The following is a 10,000-nucleotide window of genomic DNA, read 5'->3' as shown; positions in this document are numbered from 1 at the left end:
TAAGGACAGGGGGGGCTTAGCCCCCAGGAGAGCGAACGTGATGTGGGCATTTTCTATATGAACAAGTCCAAGGACCGCAAGCAAGGTCGCAGAGAAAATGCGGACTGGATTTTTGAGTGATGTGGGCATTTTCTATATGAACAAGTCCAAGGACCGCAAGCAAGGTCGCAGAGAAAATGCGGACTGGATTTTGAGTGATGTGGGCATTTTCTATATGAACAAAACTTCACAAACGGCTAACAAAGACTTAGAAATTATTCATTGTTATTATTTAAAAAATGCACGGGACGAAATGAAATGCTCCCCGGGACGATGGTTTTTAACCATTTTTTTTATTTTTATTTTTATGTATTTATTCATTTTACATATTATATTAAATGTCTTGGTTTTTCCTCCCTCTGAAAATCCTATGAAATGTTTACCAGCCATTCTATAACAATACAACAGCTATTAATGTAACAATACAATAAAACAAATATGTTTAATGTTTTTTTCATTAGACTAATTTATATTACTTTATATAGATTCTACAAGAGTGATGTGGGCATTTTCTATATGAACAAGTCCAAGGACCGCAAGCAAGGTCGCAGAGAAAATGCGGACTGGATTTTGAGCGATGTGGGCATTTTCTATATGAACAAGTCCAAGGACCGCAAGCAAGGTCGCAGAGAAAATGCGGACTGGATTTTGAATGATGTGGGCATTTTCTATATGAACAAGTCCAAGGACCGCAAGCAAGGTCGCAGAGATAATGCGGACTGGATTTTGAGCGATGTGGGCATTTTCTATATGAACAAGTCCAAGGACCGCAAGCAAGGTCGCAGAGAAAATGCGGACTGGATTTTGAGTGATGTGGGCATTTTCTATATGAACAAAACTTCACAAACGGCTAACAAAGACTTCGAAATTATTCATTGTTATTATTTAAAAAATGCACGGGACGAAATGAAATGCTCCCCGGGACGATGGTTTTTAACCATTTTTTTTCTTTTTCTTTTTATGTATTTATTCATTTTACATATTATATTAAATGTCTTGGTTTTTCCTCCCTCTGAAAATCCTATGAAATGTTTACCAGCCATTCTATAACAATACAACAGCTATTAATGTAACAATACAATAAAACAAATATGTTTAATGTTTTTTTCATTAGACTAATTTATATTACTTTATATAGATTCTACAAGAGTGATGTGGGCATTTTCTATATGAACAAGTCCAAGGACCGCAAGCAAGGTCGCAGAGAAAATGCGGACTGGATTTTGAGCGATGTGGGCATTTTCTATATGAACAAGTCCAAGGACCGCAAGCAAGGTCGCAGAGAAAATGCGGACTGGATTTTGAGCGATGTGGGCATTGTCTATATGAACAAGTCCAAGGACCGCAAGCAAGGTCGCAGAGAAAATGCGGACTGGATTTTGAGTGATGTGGGCATTTTCTATATGAACAAGTCCAAGGACCGCAAGCAAGGTCGCAGAGAAAATGCGGACTGGATTTTTGAGTGATGTGGGCATTTTCTATATGAACAAGTCCAAGGACCGCAAGCAAGGTCGCAGAGAAAATGCAGACTGGATTTTTGAGTGATGTGGGCATTTTCTATATGAACAAGTCCAAGGACCGCAAGCAAGGTCGCAGAGAAAATGCGGACTGGATTTTGAGTGATGTGGGCATTTTCTATATGAACAAGTCCAAGGACCGCAAGCAAGGTCGCAGAGAAAATGCGGACTGGATTTTTGAGTGATGTGGGCATTTTCTATATGAACAAGTCCAAGGACCGCAAGCAAGGTCGCAGAGAAAATGTGGACTGGATTTTGAGTGATGTGGGCATTTTGATGGGGGCGGCATGGCGTAGTGGGTAGAGCAACCGTGCCAGAAACCTGAGGGTTGCAGGTTCGCTCCCCGCCTCTTACCATCCAAAAATCGCTGCCGTTGTGTCCTTGGGCGGGACACTTCACCCTTTGCCCCCGGTACCACTCACACCGGTGAATTGAATGATGAATGATAGGTGGTGGTCGGAGGGGCCGTAGGCGCAAATTGGCAGCCACGCTTCCGTCAGTCTACCCCAGGGCAGCTGTGGCTATAAAAGTAGCTTACCACCACCATGTGTGAATGATGGGTTCTACATGTAAAGCGACTTTGGGTACTTAGGGGGTGATCAAGGGTAATGGGTCAAATGCAGAGAATAATCTCGCCACACCTAGTGTGTGTGTGACAATCATTGGTACTTTAACTTTAACTTTAACTTTTAGAAAAGCGCTATATAAATCCCAGTTATTATTATTATTATTATTATTATTATTATTATTATTATTATTTTCTATATGAACAAGTCCAAGGACCGCAAGCAAGGTCGCAGAGAAAATGCGGACTGGATTTTGAGTGATGTGGGCATTTTCTATATGAACAAGTCCAAGGACCGCAAGCAAGGTCGCAGAGAAAATGCGGACTGGATTTTGAGTGATGTGGGCATTTTCTATATGAACAAGTCCAAGGACCGCAAGCAAGGTCGCAGAGAAAATGCCGACTGGATTTTGAGTGATGTGGGCATTTTCTATATGAACAAGTCCAAGGACCGCAAGCAAGGTCGCAGAGAAAATGCGGACTGGATTTTGAGTGATGTGGGCATTTTCTATATGAACAAGTCCAAGGACCGCAAGCAAGGTCGCAGAGAAAATGCGGACTGGATTTTGAGTGATGTGGGCATTTTCTATATGAACAAGTCCAAGGACCGCAAGCAAGGTCGCAGAGAAAATGCGGACTGGATTTTGAGCGATGTGGGCATTTTCTATATGAACAAGTCCAAGAACCGCAAGCAAGGTCGCAGAGAAAATGCGGACTGGATTTTGAGCGATGTGGGCATTTTCTATATGAACAAGTCCAAGGACCGCAAGCAAGGTCGCAGAGAAAATGCGGACTGGATTTTGAGCGATGTGGGCATTTTCTATATGAACAAGTCCAAGGACCGCAAGCAAGGTCGCAGAGAAAATGCGGACTGGATTTTGAGCGATGTGGGCATTTTCTATATGAACAAGACCAAGGACCGCAAGCAAGGTCGCAGAGAAAATGCGGACTGGATTTTGAGTGATGTGGGCATTTTCTATATGAACAAGTCCAAGGACCGCAAGCAAGGTCGCAGAGAAAATGCGGACTGGATTTTGAGTGATGTGGGCATTTTCTATATGAACAAGTCCAAGGACCGCAAGCAAGGTCGCAGAGATAATGCGGACTGGATTTTGAGCGATGTGGGCCTTTTCTATATGAGCAAGTCCAAGGACCGCAAGCAAGGTCGCAGAGAAAATGCGGACTGGATTTTGAGCGATGTGGGCATTTTCTATATGAACAAGTCCAAGGACCGCAAGCAAGGTCGCAGAGAAAATGCGGACTGGATTTTGAGCGATGTGGGCATTTTCTATATGAACAAGTCCAAGGACCGCAAGCAAGGTCGCAGAGAAAATGCGGACTGGATTTTGAGTGATGTGGGCATTTTCTATATGACCAAGTCCAAGGACAGCAAGCAAGGTCGCAGAGAAAATGCGGACTGGATTTTGAGTGATGTGGGCATTTTCTATATGAACAAGTCCAAGGACCGCAAGCAAGGTCGCAGAGAAAATGCGGACTGGATTTTGAGTGATGTGGGCATTTTGATGGGGGCGGCATGGCGTAGTGGGTAGAGCAACCGTGCCAGAAACCTGAGGGTTGCAGGTTCGCTCCCCGCCTCTTACCATCCAAAAATCGCTGCCGTTGTGTCCTTGGGCGGGACACTTCACCCTTTGCCCCCGGTGCCACTCACACCGGTGAATTGAATGATGAATGATAGGTGGTGGTCGGAGGGGCCGTTGGCGCAAATTGCAGCCACGCTTCCGTCAGTCTACCCCAGGGCAGCTGTGGCTATAAAAGTAGCTTACCACCACCATGTGTGAATGATGGGTTCTACATGTAAAGCGACTTTGGGTACTTAGAAAAGCGCTATATAAATCCCAGTTATTATTATTATTATTATTATATATTATTATTATTATTATTATTATTTTCTATATGAACAAGTCCAAGGACCGCAAGCAAGGTCGCAGAGAAAATGCGGACTGGATTTTGAGTGATGTGGGCATTTTCTATATGAACAAGTCCAAGGACCGCAAGCAAGGTCGCAGAGAAAATGCGGACTGGATTTTGAGTGATGTGGGCATTATCTATATGAACAAAACTTCACAAACGGCTAACAAAGACTTAGAAATTATTCATTGTTATTATTTAAAAAATGCACGGGACGAAATGAAATGCTCCCCGGGACGATGGTTTTTAACCATTTTTTTTCTTTTTCTTTTTATGTATTTATTCATTTTACATATTATATTAAATGTCTTGGTTTTTCCTCCCTCTGAAAATCCTATGAAATGTTTACCAGCCATTCTATAACAATACAACAGCTATTAATGTAACAATACAATAAAACAAATATGTTTAATGTTTTTTTCATTAGACTAATTTATATTACTTTATATAGATTCTACAAGAGTGATGTGGGCATTTTCTATATGAACAAGTCCAAGGACCGCAAGCAAGGTCGCAGAGAAAATGCGGACTGGATTTTGAGCGATGTGGGCATTTTCTATATGAACAAGTCCAAGGACCGCAAGCAAGGTTGCAGAGAAAATGCGGACTGGATTTTGAGCGATGTGGGCATTTTCTATATGAACAAGTCCAAGGACCGCAAGCAAGGTTGCAGAGAAAATGCGGACTGGATTTTGAGTGATGTGGGCATTTTCTATATGAACAAGTCCAAGGACTGCAAGCAAGGTCGCAGAGAAAATGCGGACTGGATTTTGAGTGATGTGGGCATTTTCTATATGAACAAGTCCAAGGACCGGAAGCAAGGTCGCAGAGAAAATGCGGACTGGATTTTGAGTGATGTGGGCATTTTCTATATGAACACGTCCAAGGACCGCAAGCAAGGTCGCAGAGAAAATGCGGACTGGATTTTTGAGTGATGTGGGCATTTTCTATATGAACAAGTCCAAGGACCGCAAGCAAGGTCGCAGAGAAAATGCGGACTGGATTTTGAGTGATGTGGGCATTTTGATGGGGGCGGCATGGCGTAGTGGGTAGAGCAACCGTGCCAGAAACCTGAGGGTTGCAGGTTCGCTCCCCGCCTCTTACCATCCAAAAATCGCTGCCGTTGTGTCCTTGGGCGGGACACTTCACCCTTTGCCCCCGGTGCCATTCACACCGGTGAATTGAATGATGAATGATAGGTGGTGGTCGGAGGGGCCGTTGGCGCAAATTGCAGCCACGCTTCCGTCAGTCTACCCCAGGGCAGCTGTGGCTATAAAAGTAGCTTACCACCACCATGTGTGAATGATGGGTTCTACATGTAAAGCGACTTTGGGTACTTAGAAAAGCGCTATATAAATCCCAGTTATTATTATTATTATTATATATTATTATTATTATTATTATTATTTTCTATATGAACAAGTCCAAGGACCGCAAGCAAGGTCACAGAGAAAATGCGGACTGGATTTTGAGTGATGTGGGTATTTTCTATATGAACAAGTCCAAGGACCGCAAGCAAGGTCGCAGAGAAAATGCGGACTGGATTTTGAGTGATGTGGGCATTTTCTATATGAACAAAACTTCACAAACGGCTAACAAAGACTTAGAAATTATTCATTGTTATTATTTAAAAAATGCACGGGACGAAATGAAATGCTCCCCGGGACGATGGTTTTTAACCATTTTTTTTCTTTTTCTTTTTATGTATTTATTCATTTTACATATTATATTAAATGTCTTGGTTTTTCCTCCCTCTGAAAATCCTATGAAATGTTTACCAGCCATTCTATAACAATACAACAGCTATTAATGTAACAATACAATAAAACAAATATGTTTAATGTTTTTTTCATTAGACTAATGTATATTACTTTATATAGATTCTACAAGAGTGATGTGGGCATTTTCTATATGAACAAGGCCAAGGACCGCAAGCAAGGTCGCAGAGAAAATGCGGACTGGATTTTGAGTGATGTGGGCATTTTCTATATGAACAAGTCCAAGGACCGCAAGCAAGGTCGCAGAGAAAATGCGGACTGGATTTTTGAGCGATGTGGGCATTTTCTATATGAACAAGTCCAAGGACCGCAAGCAAGGTAGCAGAGAAAATGCGGACTGGATTTTGAGTGATGTGGGCATTTTCTATATGAACATGTCCAAGGACCGCAAGCAAGGTCGCAGAGAAAATGCGTACTGGATTTTGAGTGATGTGGGCATTTTCTATATGAACAAGTCCAAGGACCGCAAGCAAGGTCGCAGAGAAAATGCGGACTGGATTTTGAGTGATGTGGGCATTTTGATGGGGGCGGCATGGCGTAGTGGGTAGAGCAACCGTGCCAGAAACCTGAGGGTTGCAGGTTCGCTCCCCGCCTCTTACCATCCAAAAATCGCTGCCGTTGTGTCCTTGGGCGGGACACTTCACCCTTTGCCCCCGGTGCCACTCACACCGGTGAATTGAATGATGAATGATAGGTGGTGGTCGGAGGGGCCGTAGGCGCAAATTGGCAGCCACGCTTCCGTCAGTCTACCCCAGGGCAGCTGTGGCTATAAAAGTAGCTTACCACCACCATGTGTGAATGATGGGTTCTACATGTAAAGCGACTTTGGGTACTTAGAAAAGCGCTATATAAATCCCAGTTATTATTATTATTATTATTATTATTATTATTATTATTTTCTATATGAACAAGTCCAAGGACCGCAAGCAAGGTCGCAGAGAAAATGCGGACTGGATTTTGAGTGATGTGGGCATTTTCTATATGAACAAGTCCAAGGACCGCAAGCAAGGTCGCAGAGAAAATGCGGACTGGATTTTGAGTGATGTGGGCATTTTCTATATGAACAAGTCCAAGGACCGCAAGCAAGGTCGCAGAGAAAATGCGGACTGGATTTTGAGTGATGTGGGCATTTTCTATATGAACAAGTCCAAGGACCGCAAGCAAGGTCGCAGAGAAAATGCAGACTGGATTTTGACTGATGTGGGCATTTTCTATATGAACAAGTCCAAGGACCGCAAGCAAGGTCGCAGAGAAAATGCGGACTGGATTTTGAGTGATGTGGGCATTTTCTATATGAACAAGTCCAAGGACCGCAAGCAAGGTCGCAGAGAAAATGCGGACAGGATTTTGAGTGATGTGGGCATTTTCTATATGAACAAGTCCAAGGACCGCAAGCAAGGTCGCAGAGAAAATGCGGACTGGATTTTTGAGTGATGTGGGCATTTTCTATATGAACAAGTCCAAGGACCGCAAGCAAGGTCGCAGAGAAAATGCGGACTGGATTTTGAGCGATGTGGGCATTTTCTATATGACCAAGTCCAAGGACCGCAAGCAAGGTCGCAGAGAAAATGCGGACTGGATTTTGAGTGATGTGGGCATTTTCTATATGAACAAGTCCAAGGACCGCAAGCAAGGTCGCAGAGAAAATGCGGACTGGATTTTGAGTGATGTGGGCATTTTCTATATGAACAAGTGGAATGGATTGGACACCGACACACTAAAGGGGCTCTCTACCTTAAAATACCAATGATTGTCAGACACACACACAATAGGTGTGGTGAAATGTGTCCTCTGCATTTGACCCATCCCCTTGTTCACCCCCTGGGAGGTGAGGGGAGCAGTGAGCAGCAGCGGTGCGACGCCCGGGAATCATTTTTGGTGATTTACGCTATGAAGTGAGGGAAAACTGAGTGTATAATGACAGGTTATATGATTAATTTATTTAAACTCATATTCGGGCCACTTTATAATAAATATGTCGGCATGTATTTGTAAAAAAAATAAAAATTATATATATATATATATATATATATATATATATATATATATATATATATATAACACCAAATTATTTAGGGGGGCTTAAGAATATTTTAGGGGGGCTTGAGCCCCCCTAAAATAGGCCTAACAACGCCAATGCAGCACACAATTAGGAAACAATCATATAAATGTTAGAAAATTGATACTATAATTTGTACTTGATCATGTCAGTCACGCTTCAAATTTCACGGCGACACCACATCGGAGATTTTTAAATCTTAATTTCAGCATATTCTACATCTTTTTGGCCTAAATTAAGTGTTAGATTAAGTCTTAATAATAGATTGTATTTGTAACAGCACTTTACATTGAGCAAACAACCTCAAAGTGCTACAGTGTATTAAAAAAAAAAAAAAGATAATACAAATAAATACAAAATAAAAGCTAGAACAGCCTAATAGTTAGAACTATTTTTTTTTTTTTAAAGAAGGGTTTTTAAGCCTTTTTTAAAAGCATCCACAGTCTGTGGTGGTCTCAGGTGGTCAGGGAGAGCGTTCCACAGACTGGGATCTTTGGTCATTTTCCAACCAATATTTTACAACACAAATACAACGTTGAAACAACATGCTTTTCGACGACGTTTATTCAATGTCAGGTTGAGACGTTGATTTGACCGTTGAAATCCGGTCATTTCCCAACCAATAACGTGGATCCAACGTTAGATCCCCGACGTTGTCTCAATTTACAAATACAACTATTTTTGCAACGTTCTTTCAAAGTCAGTTTTAAAGGACATGTATGTATAATCAATGTTGTACATTATCTCAAAACAACTCAAGTATCAAAAGTATCGATATTTTGATTTGAGAATCAGCTCTGGTATCGACGTTATCCATATTCCAGTATCGATTTGAACATAAAAGTGAAAAAATAAAATAAAATAAATAATAATACATCTCAGCGCAAATGTGTTTACTACAGTCAGGCCTGGAAGAAATGATCCAGAATAAACAGGGGGATGTATGTATTGTTTATTTTAGACCAGGTGTGTCAAACTCCTTTTAGATCGGGGGCCACATGGAGAAAAATCTACTTCCAAGTGCTCAAGTTAGACTTTTGTATCTGTGCAAGGACGAGACTTCTTGTCTGAGGGGTGGCCTCAGACGCAGATGTTATCTAACAGCCAAGGACTTCAAGGACCTCAACGCAGATAAGACGACAGCATGCAGACGAAGCGGAGACAAGGCGAAATCACAAGGCCCCCAGCACATTCCGTCACGTATTGTGCGTACTGGACCTGCTTTGCATGATATATGTGACCACTCCTTTTAGACGCGGCCTCAGTGATGTTGACAGTGAATAAATAGAGGGACGCGGGAGCTGAACCTTAAAACGTAGGGCGAGACTGTGACTAAGTGTGCAGCTCCATGCGTTCTCCTCATGAGCTAAATTGAACTATGTCTCTGCATGGTTTCTTGCTTCTTGTCTGGTTAATAGATGTCATCAGTGTTTGAACCTGACAGTATTCTACCTTTATTTGTAGTTATTTCTGAATAAATGATGTGATAATGTTCACCAGTCAACTCCATCCATCCATCCATCCATTTTCTACCGCTTATTCCCTTTGGGGTCGCAGGGGGCGCTGGAGCCTATCTCAGCTACAATCGGGCGGAAGGCGGGGTACACCCTGGACAAGTCGCCACCTCATCGCAGGGCCAACACAGATAGACAGACAACATTCACACTCACATCCACACACTAGGGCCAAATTAGTGTTGCCAATCAACTTATCCCCAGGTGCATGTCTTTGGAAGTGGGAGGAAGCCGGAGTACCCGGAGGGAACCCACGCAGTCACGGGGAGAACATGCAAACTCCACACAGAAAGATCCCGAGCCCGGGATTGAACCCAAGACTACTCAGGACCTTCGTATTGTGAGGCAGATGCACTAACCCCTCTGCCACCGTGAAGCCCACCAGTCAACTCATTGGTGTTAATTTTTCAATTTAACAAGATGAAATCCCATAGGGGTGATGAATGGATGGTCAACGCCTGACAGCTGCGGCCTGCCACCATGACCTCGCACTCCCTTCCCTCTGTTGCTAGATATCTGGAGATGTACGTTGTAATATGTGTATGTGCTTTGCTATGGAGGTTTTTTCCCCACTCCAGACTGGGCCCCTTTAGGAGCCT

The 10,000-nt window shown here is 42.7% G+C and overlaps 1 protein-coding gene across 1 annotated transcript in view; it reads right to left on the bottom strand.

The window, feature by feature from the left end:
- Positions 1–10,000, bottom strand: part of baiap2l2a (BAR/IMD domain containing adaptor protein 2 like 2a) — a 74,370-nt gene that overhangs the window by 53,702 nt on the left and 10,668 nt on the right. The window lies entirely within an intron of this gene.

Source organism: Nerophis lumbriciformis, linkage group LG22, assembly GCF_033978685.3.
Source record: "Nerophis lumbriciformis linkage group LG22, RoL_Nlum_v2.1, whole genome shotgun sequence".
NCBI lineage: Eukaryota > Metazoa > Chordata > Actinopteri > Syngnathiformes > Syngnathidae > Nerophis > Nerophis lumbriciformis.
Note: the sequence above shows the minus strand (reverse complement) of the source record. Positions and strands in the feature narration are given on the sequence as shown.